This window comes from Salvelinus sp. IW2-2015, unplaced genomic scaffold (genome assembly GCF_002910315.2).
Source record: "Salvelinus sp. IW2-2015 unplaced genomic scaffold, ASM291031v2 Un_scaffold2281, whole genome shotgun sequence".
Taxonomy (NCBI): domain Eukaryota; kingdom Metazoa; phylum Chordata; class Actinopteri; order Salmoniformes; family Salmonidae; genus Salvelinus; species Salvelinus sp. IW2-2015.
This window is the reverse complement of record NW_019943608.1, coordinates 49,561-66,083: the sequence shown is the minus strand read 5'-3', so window position 1 is coordinate 66,083 and position 16,523 is coordinate 49,561. Positions and strand designations below refer to the sequence as shown.

The following is a 16,523-nucleotide window of genomic DNA, read 5'->3' as shown; positions in this document are numbered from 1 at the left end:
TTCCACCTGCTGCCCCTCCAGCCTTCTATCTACCCTCCGCCTGGCTGGCCCCTCCAGAGGTCCTGAGAAGGGGAAACAAAGGGGGCCAGCTCCCCCTCTACTCTACTCAATTCAATTCAAGGCGCTTTATTGGCATGGGAAACATATGTTAACATTGCCAAAGCAAGTGAAGTAGATAATATACATAAGTGAAATAAACAATAATAATGAACAGTAAACATTCCACTCACAGAAGTTCCAAAAGAATAAAGACATTTCAAATGTCATAGAATGGTCTACTCTCTCCTCTCCCACAGTCCTGAAGCCCAGATTCCTTCTGTTGTATCTTGGCCTGACCCCTGACCCTAGTCAACCCMCCCTTGTCCCAGGGGCCCTGGATCCTAGCAGCTGAATGCTGCCTCTGGCCCCCGCACCCCAGCCCTTAGCCCCCCAGGCCTCCCACCAAGCCTCCTGGCCCCATCCCCCACCACCACAACAACAGGCCTGGACACACACACACACCCCTCCCCTTTCCACTGGTCAATACCCAGAACCTAACCTTTCACACCAAGATATAAAACAAATCCTTAACGGTCCCCTAAAATACGACATGATTTAGGAGATGGTTAGCGTGTGGTGCGTTTTAAACTGAAAGACACTGAATTGAATTGCAGCATTTTTAAAGAGCGATTGGCCCTAAAAATCAACTTCTCATTTTGAAAACGGCCGATATGGCATCGATATGAGTCAGAAACATTGATTCCAGTGTCAAAATGGACAAAATGTATATAGAATAATTTTGGACATAAAGTATCTAGCAAGCGCAAAAGTAGGTGCCAGGCGCACCATTTTGTGTCAAGAACTGCAACGCTGCTGGGTTTTTCCACGCTTAACAGTTTCCCCGTGTGTATCAAGAATGGTCCACCACCCAAAGGACATCCAGCCAACTTGACACAACTGTGGGAAGGAGTGGAGTCAACATGGGCCAACATCCCTGTGGAGTCAACATGGGCCAGCATCCCTGTGGAGTCAACATGGACCAGCATCCCTGTGGAGTCAACATGGTCCAGCATCCCTTTGTAGTCAACATGGACCCAGCATCCCTTTGGAGTCACATGGCCAGCATCCCTTTGAGTCACAGGCCAGCATCCCTTTGGTGGAGTCATACTGGTCGCAGCATCCCTTTGGAGTCAACATGGCCAGCATCCTGTGGAGTCAACATGGCCAGCATCCCTGTGGAGTCCATACATGGGCCAGCATCCCTGTGGAGTCAACATGGGCCAGCATCCCTTTGGAGTCAACATGGACCCAGCATCCCTGTGGAGTCAACATGGGCCAGCAACCCTGTGGAGTCAACATGGGCCAGCATCCCTGTGGAGTCAACATGGGCCAGCATCCCTGTGGAGTCAACATGGGCCAGCATCCCTTTGGAGTCAACATGGACCAGCATCCCTGTGGAGTCAACATGGCCAGCACCCCTGTGGAGTCAACATGGGCCAGCATCCCTTTGGAGTCAACATGGGCCAGCATCCTTTGGAGTCAACATGGGCCAGCATCCCTGTGGAGTCAACATGGGCCAGCATCCCTGTGGAGTCAACAATGGGCCAGCATCCCTGTGGAGTCAACATGGGCCAGCATCCCTGTGGAGCAACATGGGCCAGCATCCTGTGGAGTCAACATGGGCCAGCATCCCTGTGGGAGTCAACATGGGCCAGCATCCTGTGGAGTAACTGGGCAAGCATCCCTGGGAGTCAACATGCCAGCATCCCTTTGGAGTCAACATGGGCCAGCATCCCTGTGGAGTCAACATGGGCCAGCATCCTGTGGAGTCAACATGGGCCAGCATCCCTTTGGAACACTTTGGACACCTTGTGTAGAGTCCCACGCCCTGACGAATTAAGCCTGTTCTGAAAGTAAAAAAAGGGGGGAGACACTGAACTCTGTGTGAATAGGGAACGGTCAGCTAAGACCAAGGGGTCGTCTGCCCTCCAGCTCTTAGGGGCTCGTACTTTAACTGAAAAAGCAAACTTTGTTAACTTTTCATTTATTTCTTATGTTTTGACTGATAATGGCCATTTCAGATGTGCCTTTTGTTTGCACCGATGTTTTTAACGCGTATGTGGGTCAGTTGACAATAGGCAGAAAATATAATATTTATTTCAACAGAAATTACTTTTTAATATTCCATTTTATTGTTTTCCAGACCCAAGGAGGAAATACCATGTGAAACTGTTGGCATTAAGCCTGGTAGGAGATGGTTACCAGGCCGACCAGACACTCAGCACCCCAGGATGTGTGTGTAAGTAAACAGAAAAATCTGAGCAATTCTTTACTATTGATCTGCTTCAGCTTCTGTTCATCCTGAATTCTACATGGGCCTCTAACACACCTCCCACTACCATAAAAATATTTCTCGACAGCTGAAGCAATCGTACGCATTTTCTACAGGAAAYGTTATTTTCATCTGTGTGTGGGTGTGTCTTGTAGCTGTACGAGATCACCCGGTGGCCTCCCCTCCAGCCCCGGACCACGTGAGTGCGGTGGCTAACAGCTCGTCAGCGGTGTACCTGCGGTGGAGCCGTCCCGCCTTCGCCTCTAGGAACGTTGTCAGCTACACAGCGCGCTGTACACCTGTGGGCCTGATGAACGCATCAGCCGTACGCTACATACAGACGTGAGTTCATGACCAGTGTTCTGCAACAGAACCGCTCGAGTTCAAGAAGATACTTAGGATCATCAAAAAGAAAAGAGGACCAATTAATAATTAATAAATCATATTTAATAATTATAATAATTATTAATAATTAAGTAATAATTATACTAATTAATAAATATACTAATTAATAAATATAGTAATGAATTATTATAATAATTAATAATTAATTAATAATTATAATAAATAATAATTATACTAATTAATAAATATAATAATTAATAATTATAATAATTAATTATATGAGGAGTGCCTTGGTCCTCTTTTCTTTTTGATGACCAATTTACCCCTTTTACCAAAGAGCACCTTCTGTCTACCAAAATGTACCTTAGTAACGGTTCCCTTCCTCCTCTTTCTACAAGATACTTAGGATGTTTATACCTGTATCCTGGGGTCGGTTGAAGAAGAAGAAGAATACTTTACTACTATTTTAATACTAAGATTATTATACTGAACAAAAATATAAATGCAACAATTTAATTGATTTTACCGAGTTACAGTTCACATGAGGAAATCGGTCCATTGAAATAAATTCATTAGGCCCTAATCTATGGATTTCACATGACTGGGAATACAGATATGCATCTGTTGGTCACAGAAACCTTAAAATAAATGAGGGCACAGGATCTCGTCACGGTARTTTTTGTGCATTAAAATTGCCATTGATAAAATTAAATTGTGTTTGTTTTCTGTAGCTTATTCCTGCCCATGCCATAACCCCACCGCCACCACGGGGAACTCTATTCACAAAGTTGACATCAGCAAACCGCTCGCCCACTTGACGCCAAACACGTGGCTGTGAGACCGGTTGGACGTACTGCCAAATTCTCTAAAATTACGTTGGAGGTGGCTTATGGTAGAGAAATGAACATTCAATTCTCTGGCAATAGCTCTGGTGGACATTCCTGCAGTCAGTATGCCAATTGCACGCTCCCTCAAAACTTGAGACAAATGTGGCACTGTGTTGTGTGACAAAACTGTACATTTTAGAGTGGCCTTTTATTGTCCCCAGCACAAGGTGCACCTGTGTAATAATCATGCTGTTTAATCAGCTTCTTGATATGCCACACCGGTCAGGTGAATGGATTATCTTGGCAAATGAGAAATGCTCAGTAACAGGAATGTAAACAAATGTGTGCACAACATTTTAGAGAAAAAAGCTTTTTGTGCATATGGTACATTTCTGGGATTTTTTATTTCAGCTCATGAAACATGGGACCAACACTTTACATGTTGCAGTGTACTTTACTACTATGCTATTGTCCCATCCCATTGTCATTTTTCAGATCATGGAAATTGATATTGCATGTGGTGATTTAGATTTACACTTTACTTCTGACARGAGACTGAAGTGCAACATTGTTATGGACACTGAGTGTTTTTGATTGAACCTGTCRTGATTGCTAATATTTATTCTGGGATGTCTGTTTGTCCTCGTCAGTACCAACCAGAGTGTGCAGATACAGAGCTTGGACTCCAACACTCGCTATGAGTTCGTGGTGCGTCTCCATGTCGACCAACTGGCCAGTCCCTGGAGCATGGTTGTCTTTCAGAGGACTCTACCAGCAGGTAAGCAATCCTCTTATTCTCTTCTGACTATCATGTCACGTTTCCCAAAGAAAACAAGGATAAAGATTCCTTCATGATCTATACATTATGAAGGAGTCTATTTAACTTTAAGTGACATCAACAGTATAGCTTCCTTCCCCAGTCTACTCTGAGATGTACCCGGCTGGTACTCTGGCCTGCACCTTGAGACTAATGCCCCATGTAATATAGATAGAGTCATTGAACACTGGTCACCTCATATTCTGTGTATATACTGTAATGAAACAGGCAGGGAGCAGGTCTCGAACCCTCGACCTTCTAGCCCGAAGTCCAGTGCGCTCCTGGTACTCTGGCCTGGTACTGTGCCGCAAAAGCCTTATAAACCCAGGCTCGTTACACTACTGTGAAAACTTTACATTACATTTACATTGAACACTGGTCACCTCATATTCTGTGTATATACTGTTGTTGACTCACTGTTTATGTATAAACTGTATTCTCAACATAGCTCATCCTAAWRTACCTACTACTGTCCATACCATTTTCTTCCAAATGATCTACTGTCTAAACACAGCACGTTTTTGTATTCAGACACTGTTCACACTGATATATCTACTCTAGGTTGTCGGACTCATTCTTAAAATATAAAGGAGAGCCGCACACTCTAGGAGCTCAGATGCAAAAAAWATWATATCCAACGTTTCGACAGCCAAGCTGTCTTCATCAGGGTAGATGAATGTTGGACTCATTCTGAATTTTTTTTTGTTTGTATTTTGATTATTTCTGTATTTGTATTGTATTTGCTAGACATTCTCACAGGCGCTGTTGGAGCTAGTAACATAAGCATTATGCTTCACCTGCTATAACACCTGCTATAACACCTGCTATAACACCTGCTATAACACCTGCTATAACACCTGCTGTAACACCTGCTGTAACACCTGCTATAACACCTGCTATAACACCTGCTATAACACCTGCTATAACTTTGTGTACGCGACAATAAACTTTTATTTTATTTTATTTGAGATGGGCCGAGAACCAGTGACCCGTGTGCACACAATAACACTCACCAATCAAAGCCAACTGTACTAGATGACGGAACAAGATACATTTAAGCTTAAGAGACTCAAATGACCCTTTTCTGTTCATCAGCGCCCAGCCACCCTCCTGAAGGTGTGAGGGTGAGTCTKATTGAGGACGGYACAGCCCTGGTTTCCTGGAGAGAACCAGCGGAGAACAACCTGGCCGTGACGCACTACACCATCCTGTACGCCTCACAGAGGGCMTGGCTGGCCGGATACTGGCAGACACTGCAGAGGGAGGGTGAGTGGAACAGCTAGATACTGGCAGACACTGCAGAGGGAGGGTGAGTGGAACAGCTAGATACTGGCAGACACTGCAAGAGGGAGGGTGAGTGGATCAGCCAGACACTACAGAGGGAGGATGAGTGGATCAGCCAGACACTGCAAGGGGAGGGTGAGTGGATCAGCCAGATACTGCAGAGGGAGGGTGAGTGGAACAGCCAGACAACTGCAGAGGGCGGGTGAGTGGATCAGCCAGATACTGCAGAGGGAGGGTGAGTGGAACAGCTAGATACTGGAAGATACTACAGGGAAGGTGAGTGGAACAGCCAGATACTGCAGAGGGAGGCGTTGAACAGCTAGATACTGGAAGATACTGCAGAGGGGGGATGAATGCTATGTTTATCTGGCTGTCTAACCGCCAGATACTGCAGAGGGAGGGTGAGTGGAACAGCTAGATACTGACAGATACTGCAGAGGGGGGATGAGTGAGATGGTTAGACAGCCAGATATTATAGAGGAATTGTAAACACAGGTGGACATTTTGTTACAATTCCTCTATAATATCTGGTGTCTAACCATCTCACTCATCCCCCCTCTGCAGTATCTGTCAGTATCTAGCTGTTCACTCACCTCACCCTGTCTGGAGACAGGCTTGGGCAGAAGCTTTGAGAGCAGAGTGTTGTAGCTACTGTTTGAGTCCGTTGAGTGCAGATTAAACATTTCTGAGTATCTGACCAATGTGCATCCAAGATTTGGGTCTGGGGTTTTGGAATGGCTGTGTTATGATGCGTTCTCCTCCAGTCCGCTCTAAAAACTGTCTGCTGTCCCTACAGGAAGTAACACATGGCCTGCTGGAGCGCCTGGAGCCTGGTAACGTCTACCTGGTGAAGATCTCTGCCTCCAACCAGGTGGGAGACGGGCCCTTCTCTACACTGTGGAGCTGGCCCTGGGGCCTGGCTCTAGACACAGAGGAAGAGCCCCAGGCACTCGGGCAGCGGCTCCTCCTCCTCAGACACCACAGGTTAGTTATGTCGTAGTGTTGTTGGACTGGAGAGTGTTGTCGTAGTGTTGTTGGACTGGAGAGTGTTGTAGTAGTGTTGTTGGACTGGAGAGTGTTGTAGTAGTGTTGTTGGACTGGAAGTGTTGTAGTAGTGTTGTTGGACTGGAGAGTGTTGTAGTAGTGTTGTTGGACTGGAGAGTGTTGTAGTAGTGTTGTTGGACTGGAGAGTGTTGTAGTAGTGTTGTTGGACTGGAGAGTGTTGTAGTAGTGTTGTTGACTGGAGAGTGTTGTAGTAGGTTTGTTGGACTGGAGAGGTGTTGTAGTAGTGTTGTTGGACTGGAGAGTGTTGTAGTAGTGTTGTTGGACTGGAGAGTGTTGTAGTAGTGTTGTTGGACTGGAGAGTGTTGTAGTAGTGTTGTGGACTGGAGAGTGGTTGTAGTAGTGTTGTTGGACTGGAGAGTGTTGTAGTAGTGTTGTTGGACTGAGAGTGTTGTAGTAGTGTTGTTGACTGGAGAGTGTTGTAGTAGTGTTGTTGGACTGGAGAGTGTTGTAGTAGTGTTGTTGGACTGGAGAGTGTTGTAGTGTTGTTGGACTGGAGAGTTTGTAGTAGTGTTGTTGGACTGGAGAGTTGTTGTAGTAGTGTTGTTGGACTGGAGAGTGTTGTAGTAGTGTTGTTGGACTGGGAGAGTGTTGTTGGACTGGAGAGTGTTGTAGTAGTGTTGTTGGACTGGAGAGTGTTGTAGTAGTGTTGTTGGACTGGAGAGTGTTGTAGTAGTGTTGTTGGACTGGAGAGTGTTGTAGTAGTGTTGTTGGACTGGAGAGTGTTTGTAGTAGTGTTGTTGGACTGGAGAGTGTTGTAGTAGTGTTGTTGACTGGAGAGTGTTGTAGTAGTGTTGTTGGACTGGAGAGTGTTGTAGTGAGTGTTGTTGGACTGGAGAGTGTTGTAGTAGTGTGTTGGACTGGAGAGTGTTGTAGTAGTGTTGTTGGACTGGAGAGTGTTGTAGTAGTGTTGTTGGACTGGAGAGTGTTGTAGTAGTGTTGTTGGACTGGAGAGTGTTGTAGTAGTGTTGTTGGATGGAGAGTGTTGTAGTAGTGTTGTTGGCTGGAGAGTGTTGTAGTAGTGTTGTTGGACTGGAGAGTGTTGTAGTAGTGTTGTTGGACTGGAGATGTTGTAGTAGTGTTGTTGATGATTGTGTGTGTACTGGAGAGTGTTGTAGTAGTGTTGTTGGACTGGAGAGTGTTGTAGTGTGTTGTTGGACTGGAGAGTGTTGTAGTGTTGATGACTGGAGAGTATTGTAGTGTTGTTGGACTGGAGAGTATTGTAGTTAGTAGTGTAGTGGTGGTTGAGTGATGTGCATGTATTGTTGAGTTGGCAGCAGTAGCAGAGACATAGGACCTGTCATGTCTTGGACTTTGAACATACTGCAGTTGGAGAAACATGACCTAAACAGAATATAGTCTATTACTTTACCTGGTTGTAGTGCTTCTAGTAGGCATTGTTTAAATCAAATCAAATTGTATTTGTCACATGATTTGATTGGTGACGTAGACCTATACAGTGAAATGCTTACTTACAAGCCCTTGACAAACAAAGGTAATGTGGAGGCTATATACAGGGTGTTACGGTACAGAGTCAATGTGAGGCTATATACAGGGTGTTACGGTACAGAGTCATGTGGAGGCTATATACAGGGTTTACGGTACAGAGTCAATGTGGAGGCTATATACAGGGTGTACGGTACAGAGTCATGTGGAGGCTATATACAGGGTGTTACGGTACAGAGTCAATGTGAGGCTTATAACAGGGTGTTACGGTACAGAGTCAATGTGGAGGCTATATACAGGGGTCCGGTACAGAGTCAATGTGGAGGCTATAACAGGGTATTACGGTACAGAGTCAATGTGGAGGCTATATACAGGGGTACCGGTACAGAGTCATGTGGAAGCTATATACAGGGGGTACCGGTACAGAGTCAATGTGGAGGCTAAATACAGGGGTACCGTTACAGGTCAGATGGAGGCTATATACAGGGGGTACCGGTACAGAGTCAATGTGGAGGCTATATACAGGGGTACCGGTACAGAGTCAATGTGGAAGCTATATACAGGGGGTACGGTCAGAGTCAATGTGGAGACATATTACAGGGGTACGGTACAGGTCAATGTGGAGGCTATATACAGGGGTACCGGTACAGAGTCAATGTGGAGGCTAAATACAGGGGGTACCGGTAAAGAGTCAATGTTGAGCTATATACAGGGGGTACCGGTACAGAGTCAATTGAAGTATATACAGGGGGTACCGGTACAGAGTCAATGTGGAGCTATATACAGGGGGTACCGGTACAGAGTCAATGTGGAGTTATACAGGTGTACCGGTACGATCAATGTGGAGATATAACAGGGGGTACCGTACAGAGTCAATGTGGAGACTATATACAGGGGTACCGGTACAGAGTCAATGTGGAGGCTATATACAGGGGTACGGTACAGAGTCAATGTGGAGGCTAAATACAGGGGTACCGGTACAGAGTCATGTGAGGCTATATCAGGGTACCGTACAGAGTCAATGTGGAAGCTATATACAGGGGGTACCGGTACAGAGTCAATGTGGAGACTATATACGGGGGTACGGTACAGAAGTCAATGTGAGGTATATACACGGGGGGTACTGGTACAGAGTCAATGTGGAGTCTATATACAGGGGTACCGGTACAGAGTCAATGTGAGGCTATATACAGGGGGTACCGTACAGAGTCAATGTGGAGGCTATATACAGGGGTACCGGTACAGAGTCAATGTGGAGGCTATATACAGGGGTATGGTCAGAGTCAATGTGAGTCTATTACAGGGGTACCGGTACAGAGTCAATGTGGAGGCTAATAACAGGGGTACCGGTACAGAGTCAATGTGGAGGCTATATACAGGGGACGGTACAGAGACAATGTGGAGGCTATATACAGGGGGTACCGGTACAGAGTCAATGTGGAGGCTATATACAGGGGGTACCTACAAGAGTCAATGTGGAGGCTATATACAGGGGGTATGGTACAGAGTCAATGTGGAGTCTATATACAGGGGGTACCGGTACAGAGTCAATGTGGAGGCTATATACAGGGGTACGTACAGAGTCAATGTGGAGGCTATTACAGGGGACCGGTACAGAGTCATGTGGAGGCTATATACAAGGGTACGGTACAGAGACAATGTGGAGGCTATATACAGGGGATACGAGTAATGTGGAGGTATATACAGGGGGTACCGGTACAGAGTCAATGTGGAGGTATATACAGGGGGTACCGGTACAGAGTCAATGTCGGGGGACCGTGTCGAGGTAATTGAGGTATATGTACATGTGGTAGAGTTATTAATGATTGAGTAATAGTACATGTAGGTAAGAGTTATTAAATTATATGAGTAATATGTACATGTAGGTAGAGTTATTAAATGATTGAGGTAATATGTACATGTAGGTAGAGTTTATTAAATGATTTGAGGTAAATGTACATGTAGGTAGAGTTATTAAATGATTGAGGTAATATGTACATGTAGGTAGAGTTATTAAATTATTTGAGGTAATATGTACATGTAGGTAGAGTTATTAAATGATTTGAGGTATATGTACATGTAGGTAGAGTATTAAATTATTAGGTATATACATGTAGGTAGAGTTATTAAATGATTTGAGGTAATATGTACAGTAGGTAGAGTTATTAATTTATGAGTTAATATGTACATGTAGGTAGAGTTATTAAATGATTGAGGTAATATGTAAGTAGGTAGAGTTATTAAATGATTTGAGGTTATAGTACATGTAGGTAGAGTTATTAAATGATTTGAGGTATATGTAACATGTAGGTAGAGTTATTAAATGTTTGAGGTAATATGTACTTGTAGGTAGAGTTATTAAATTATTTGAGGTAATATGTAATGTAGGTAGAGTTTTTTAAATGATTTGAGGTAAATGTACATGTAGTAGAGTTATTAAATGATTTGAGGTAATATGTACATGTAGGTAGAGTTATTAAATGATTTGAGTAATATGTACATGAGGTAGAGTTATTAAATGATTTGAGGTAATATGTACATGTAGGTAGAGTTATTAAATGATTTGATGGTAATATGTACATGTAGGTAGAGTTATTAAATTGATGTGATAACTCATGTCTTCCGTGTTCTTGGACGACCTGTACCACACAGAAAGAAATCCATGACAGGATCACTCGTGGGGGTCTTGCATCGCTCTGGCCTGTATGAGTGATGTGTACCATCATCCTTCACAGCAAAGGCAGATCCAGGTATGTATTACAACATATATCCATCTAATAATATGCTTCTCCTTCTTCTCCTTTTCTTCTGTTTTTCTTCTCGCTGCTTCTGTTTCTTCTTTTCTTCCTCTCTTCTTCTGTTATATTTCTTAATCTTCTGTTTCTTCATGTTTTATTATTATTTATACTTTCTCGTTTCTTCTTTCTATTATTCTCCTATCTACTCCTTCTTCTGTCTCCTTTTCTGTTTCTTCTTCTGTTTCTTCTTCTCGTTCTTCTGTTCTATCTGATTTCTTTCTTTCTTTCTGTTTTCTTCTGTTTTTTCTGTTTCTTCTTCTTCTTCTCTCTGTTTCATTCTATTTCTTCTTCTGTTTCTTCTGTTTCTTCTTTTCTTGTTTCTTTCTTCCTGTTCTCTTTTCTTCTCTTCTTCTGTTTCTTTTGTTCTCTTTCTTCTCCTTTTTCTTCTGTTTCCTTCTGTTTCTTCTTCGTTCCGTTTCTTCTCGCGTTTCTTTCTCCTTCTCTGTTCTCTGTTTCTTTCTCTGTTTCTTCTGTCTCCTTTTCTTGTTATTATTCTTCTGTTTCTTCTGTTTCTTTTCTCCTTTCTTACGTTTCTTCTGTTTGTCTTTCTGTTTCTTCTTCTCCTTCTTCATGTTTTCTTCTTTTCTTCGTTTCTTCTTCTCGTTCTTCTTCTGGCTCTTCTGTTTTCTTCTTCTCGCTTCTTCTTTCTTCTGTTTCTTCTGTTTCTTCTGTTTCTTCTCTGTTTCTCTGTTTCTTCTTCTGTTTCTTCTTGTTTTCTTCTGTCTCTCTTCTTCTGTTTTCTTTGTTCTTCTGTTTCTCTTCTGTTCTCTTCTCTCTCTGTTCTGTCTTCGTTCTTCTTTTCTTCTCTCTTCTTTCTCTTCTCTGTTTCTTCTGTTTCTTCTTCTGTTTCTTCTCCTCTGGTTTCTTCTCTGTTTCTCTGTTCTTCTTCTGTTTTTTCTTCGTTTCTTCTTCTGTTCTTCTGTTCTTCTTCTTCTGTTCTTGTTCTTCTTCTGTTTCTTCTTCTTCTCCTTCTTCTGTTTCTTCTTCTCCTCCTTCTTTTGTTTCTTCTTCTCCTCCTTCTTCTGTTTCTTCTTTTGTTTCTTCTTCTCCTTCTTCTGTTTCTTCTTCTTCTGTTTCTTCTTCTCCTCCTTCTTCTGTTTCTTCTTTTGTTTCTTCTTCTCCTTCTTCTGTTTCTTCTTCTGTTTCTTCTTCTTCTTCTCCTTCTTCTGTTTCTTCTCGTCCTTCTTCTGTTTCTTCTTCTGTTTCTTCTCGTCCTTCTTCTGTTTCTTCTTCTGTTTCTTCTCCTTCTTCTTCTGTTTCTTCTTCTTCTTCTTCTCAGACTATACTCCATTTACTCATTCTAATGCATCAGCCATTTTTGAAAGACCTCTCTTCAAATATGTTCTTTCATATTGTTCCCTTAACTTCTACTCTTTGCTCCAATAGGAAATCTTCCATTTGTAAGATAATTGACGTAGTGAATGGTGAGGGAACCCATGGTCCACATACTGGTTTGGCCCTGGCCAATGAACACCAGGCTGAGAACATAGAGGCCCTGATGCCCATGATGGCACCACACTTCATTGATGCCGAGGTGAGACATGACTCCACAGACACAGGCTGTGAGTGTCTATGTATGAGACTGTATTTATGTCATATACCTTGCCTTCGGAAAGTATTCAGACCCTTTGACTTTTTCAACATTTTGTTAGGTTACAGCGTTATTCTAAAATTGATTACATTTTCTCAACCTCATCAACCTACACACAATACCCCATAATGACAAAGAAAAAAACATTTTTTTAGAGTTTTTTGCAAATGTATTAAATCGGGTTCAAGTCCGGGTTCTGGCTGTGTCACTCACGGACATTCAGAGACTTGTCCCGAAGCCACTCCTGCGTTGTCTTGGCTGTGTGCTTCGGGTTGTTGTCCTGTTGGAAGGTGAACCTTCGCCCCAGTCTGAGGTCCTGAGCGCTCTGCAGCAGGTTTTCATCAAGGATCTCTCTGTACGTGCTTCTACGCCTGCATTGCTTGCTGTTTGGGGTTTTAGGCTGGGTTTCTGTACAGCACTTCGAGATATTAGCTGATGTACGAAGGCCTATATAAAATAAACTTGATTTGATTTGTACTTTTTTCCCATTCATCTTTCTCTCAATCCTGATTAGTCTCCCAGTCCCTGCCACTGAAAAACATCCCCACAGCATGATGCTGCCACCACCATGCTTCACCGTAGAGATGGTGTTAGGTTTCCTCCAGATGCGACGCTTGGCATTCAGGCCAAAGAGTTCAATTTTGGTTTCAATTTTGATAGAACCAAATCAGTCGAAAATAATGTCTTTATTTACCCACTCCACTCATATAGGATAGCAACTGTGAAGAGTCTTTAGTGGTCATAAATAGCTTAGCAAATAGCGAGATTATTTGGCGAATATCACCAACTCGATTCCGTGATTCACGGCTTACCTGTTGTCTACTTAGATCTGCAGCTATCTTGATCTCTCGTGCACGTAACTTGAGAATGACACTGCCAACTCTATATAGCTCGTTCGGTTATGACTTGCACAGGCAGCACCGACTAGGAGCCAGCTCTCTTCTGGTCAATCGAACAGTGTTTGTCGCACGGCAGCATGCTGACTCGCCCCTTTCATAGTAGGGTTGTGAGGGGTTAGAGTGAGAGGGTGTGAGGTGATTAGAGGGGGTTTGTCGAGGGAGAGGACGTGATTTGAGGCGTGTTGCAAGGGTAGAGAGGTGAGGAGGGTGTGGAGGGAGAGAGAGTAGCAGTAGGTGGTGAAGGAGAGCTACCGTGTTAGACGGGCTGTTGAGGGAGAAGCAGGTCCTGAGGTTACACAGAGTTTAGAGGGAACAGGATTCAGGGAAAGCATGACAAATGGGGTAGAGTATTCGATTCGGAGATGAAAGTATGCAGGACCTTCACTCCTTTGACTTTTCAAGCACTATTTTGTCGTAACGTATTTACAGCTTGCTTATGTCGTTACAGAACGTGGATTGCGAATGTAAATAAAATCTCTCAGGCAATTTGCACACACAAATACCCATTTCGCACATAATGACGCAAGAGGTAAAACAGATTCTATTTATTCTTTTCTTTCAGACAATTAAGTTATATGTCTGAGCGTAGAGCATTTGAGTGCGCTCTCTGGATGAGGAAGCGTCTGTTGATAGAAATTGGTAGGTCTAGGTTGCATCTGTGATCCCTTTCATTGTAATCATATCCTTGAGATGTTCTACAACTTGATTGGAGTCCACCGGTGGTAATTCAATTGATTGGACATGATTTTGGAAAGGCACACACCTGTCTATATAGGTCCCACAATTGACAGTGCATGTCAGAGCAAAAAATAAAGCCATGAGGTTGAAGGAATTGTCTCGTAGAGCTCCGAGACATGGATTGTGTCAATGCACAGATCTGGGGAAGGGTACAAAAATATTTTGCAGCATTGACGGTCCCCAAGAACACAGTTCTCCATGCATTCTTGAATGAAGAAGTTCTAGACACACCAAGTGACATCTTCTTAGATGCTACGGCCCGCCCAGCCAAAACTGAGCCACATTCGGTGGGAGGCGGGAGAGAGTAAGGGTCGCTTTACGGTACTTAGAGGAAGGTCGAACCAGGACCAAATGGCGTTCGCTCCTGACGCCGGGTAGGCCTTACGCACGCTTCAGATTATCTGTGGAGATTGGTAGCTTGTGCCCTTACGGCGTGGAAGTGAATAGTGTTCCTCCCGCTATGCTCGCTTGCAGTTCACCACTAGAAAGGGCATGGTGTTTATCGGTAGAAGCGAGGTGGCATGATGGGAGGAAGCACTCCCTCAGATAATTACATTGGCACATACAAGGTGGAACCCGGTAGTAGGTGGAGTTGGCTCAGCTCAAAGAGGGTTCCACGTTAAACATGGGGAGCTTCGTCAGCACATGAGAAAGGCTCTAACGCGTACTCGTGAGTTCTAGTTACGCCTGGTCCACTGATAGGTGAAGAGGGAGGAGTGAGAGGGTGTACAAGAGGCGAGATGAGCCTCTAGTCGCGCGTGTAGGGGATGAGGCTGAATGCGTATCGAGGGTCCGTGTTTCCTCGTCGCTCCGTGTTGAAGGGAAAACGAGCTGGTCTTGCCACGGCTTTGGTGTGTACCCGCTGTCCGCTGCTTATGAGTCTCGTACAGGTGGCTTCCTTGAGACGAGTGAGAGACAGCCTGGAAGAGGGGGTTGTGAGGACAGCCTTCTCTGAGAGAGTGATTGAGACAGATCCCCAATCCCCTTAAATCGGCTGGCACCAACCCTTAACCGCACGGTGTGGACACTGGCAAAAATAGCCTTATAAGAGCTCTCGCTCGTTGATACTCTCAGTCTGAGTCATAGCGCCATACGCCTGAGAGTAGGCTGAGGATATTAACGCTGGGAGGTGCTGTTGCTAAGTGACTGGGACGCGCTCTCCAGGCGACGTTCGCGCCTCTGTAGACCGTCCTGAGAGCCACCTGCGTAACTCGTCGCCATGTGTGAGGTGAGACAGAGTGGTAGAGGCACTAAGTGACAATGGGAAAGGCAGAGTCCATCGAGGCTGTGGAGTTTCCGAATTATCACTCCTGCTGAGAACAGATCGTAGCAAGGGCTGCACCCACTTCGTCTTAGCTTAATAGCAGAGATACGACTGAAGGACACTCTGCACTCAATATCCCATCAAGTAACCCTCTCAGATAACCAGCCCCTCGAGCACCATACGGCTGTTCTCCATCTTCATTACCATGTACCGCCAGTCGCCCCACTATAAGCGGGGGATGCCTGGTGCAGGTATGCTTAATCCAAACCCACTATAACGCAAATCACCCTAGAAACACACGTCCTCACCGAGTAACAGGGATATCCCAGGTACAGAACATCTACAGTTAACCGAACGCACCGCGGGCCGCCTTCTAGCCTTAACCCTCCCTAATGGCTATCTATTACATTTGCGTGTCCTAAATCGGAGAAGAGGCCACAGTGCGGAATACCAAACCTTCCGATTATCAACCTCCTAACACTCCGGGTTATCACCAAACCCCTTAACACTATCACCCATACGTTACACAAGGACCAACAAGTGAAGTGTAGACTTCATCATGCTTAATATCTCGCCCACTCTCTCCATTATGTTCTCCATTCATGGAGACAGGCAACTGAGAGTGGACGACGAGAGCGTAGAGAACGGAATCGATGAAGAGAGAGACAAGGCGGCAGGGGGTACGAGAAGCCTGGGGAAGAAGGAACGACAGTGCATAAGAGGGGAAGGAAGAAGACAGGAGAAAGGAGATGCACTAAGATGTAGGGAAAGGAGGCGAACGGACCTAAAAGCCTCTAAGAAACGGCGCCTGAGAACAAGGGCCTAGCGAAGACCGGGAAAAAAACACCTAGGACACTACCCGCGTTAAGAGCGGAGATGCCTACAAGAACACAAACCTGAGCGGGACACCGCTAATAGAACACCGTAAATAAAGAGAGAGAAACGAAGAACCCGCATAGAGATAGAAGAGGCAAATACCAGTTCTAAGAGACGCGAACGAATAGAGGACAGAATAAACCATCCTGGATGCAACAATTGAATTGACATACTACTTTACAGCTTAGCCCATACCACCACTTACTAACTACCTCTTCTACATTAAATTCTGCCCATACCATCATAACATCCTACGACCTCAAAT

General features: G+C 44.5%; 1 pseudogene; it reads left to right on the top strand.

The window, feature by feature from the left end:
- LOC112073519 (protogenin B-like) overlaps positions 1-16,523 on the top strand; it is a 60,180-nt pseudogene that overhangs the window by 32,388 nt on the left and 11,269 nt on the right.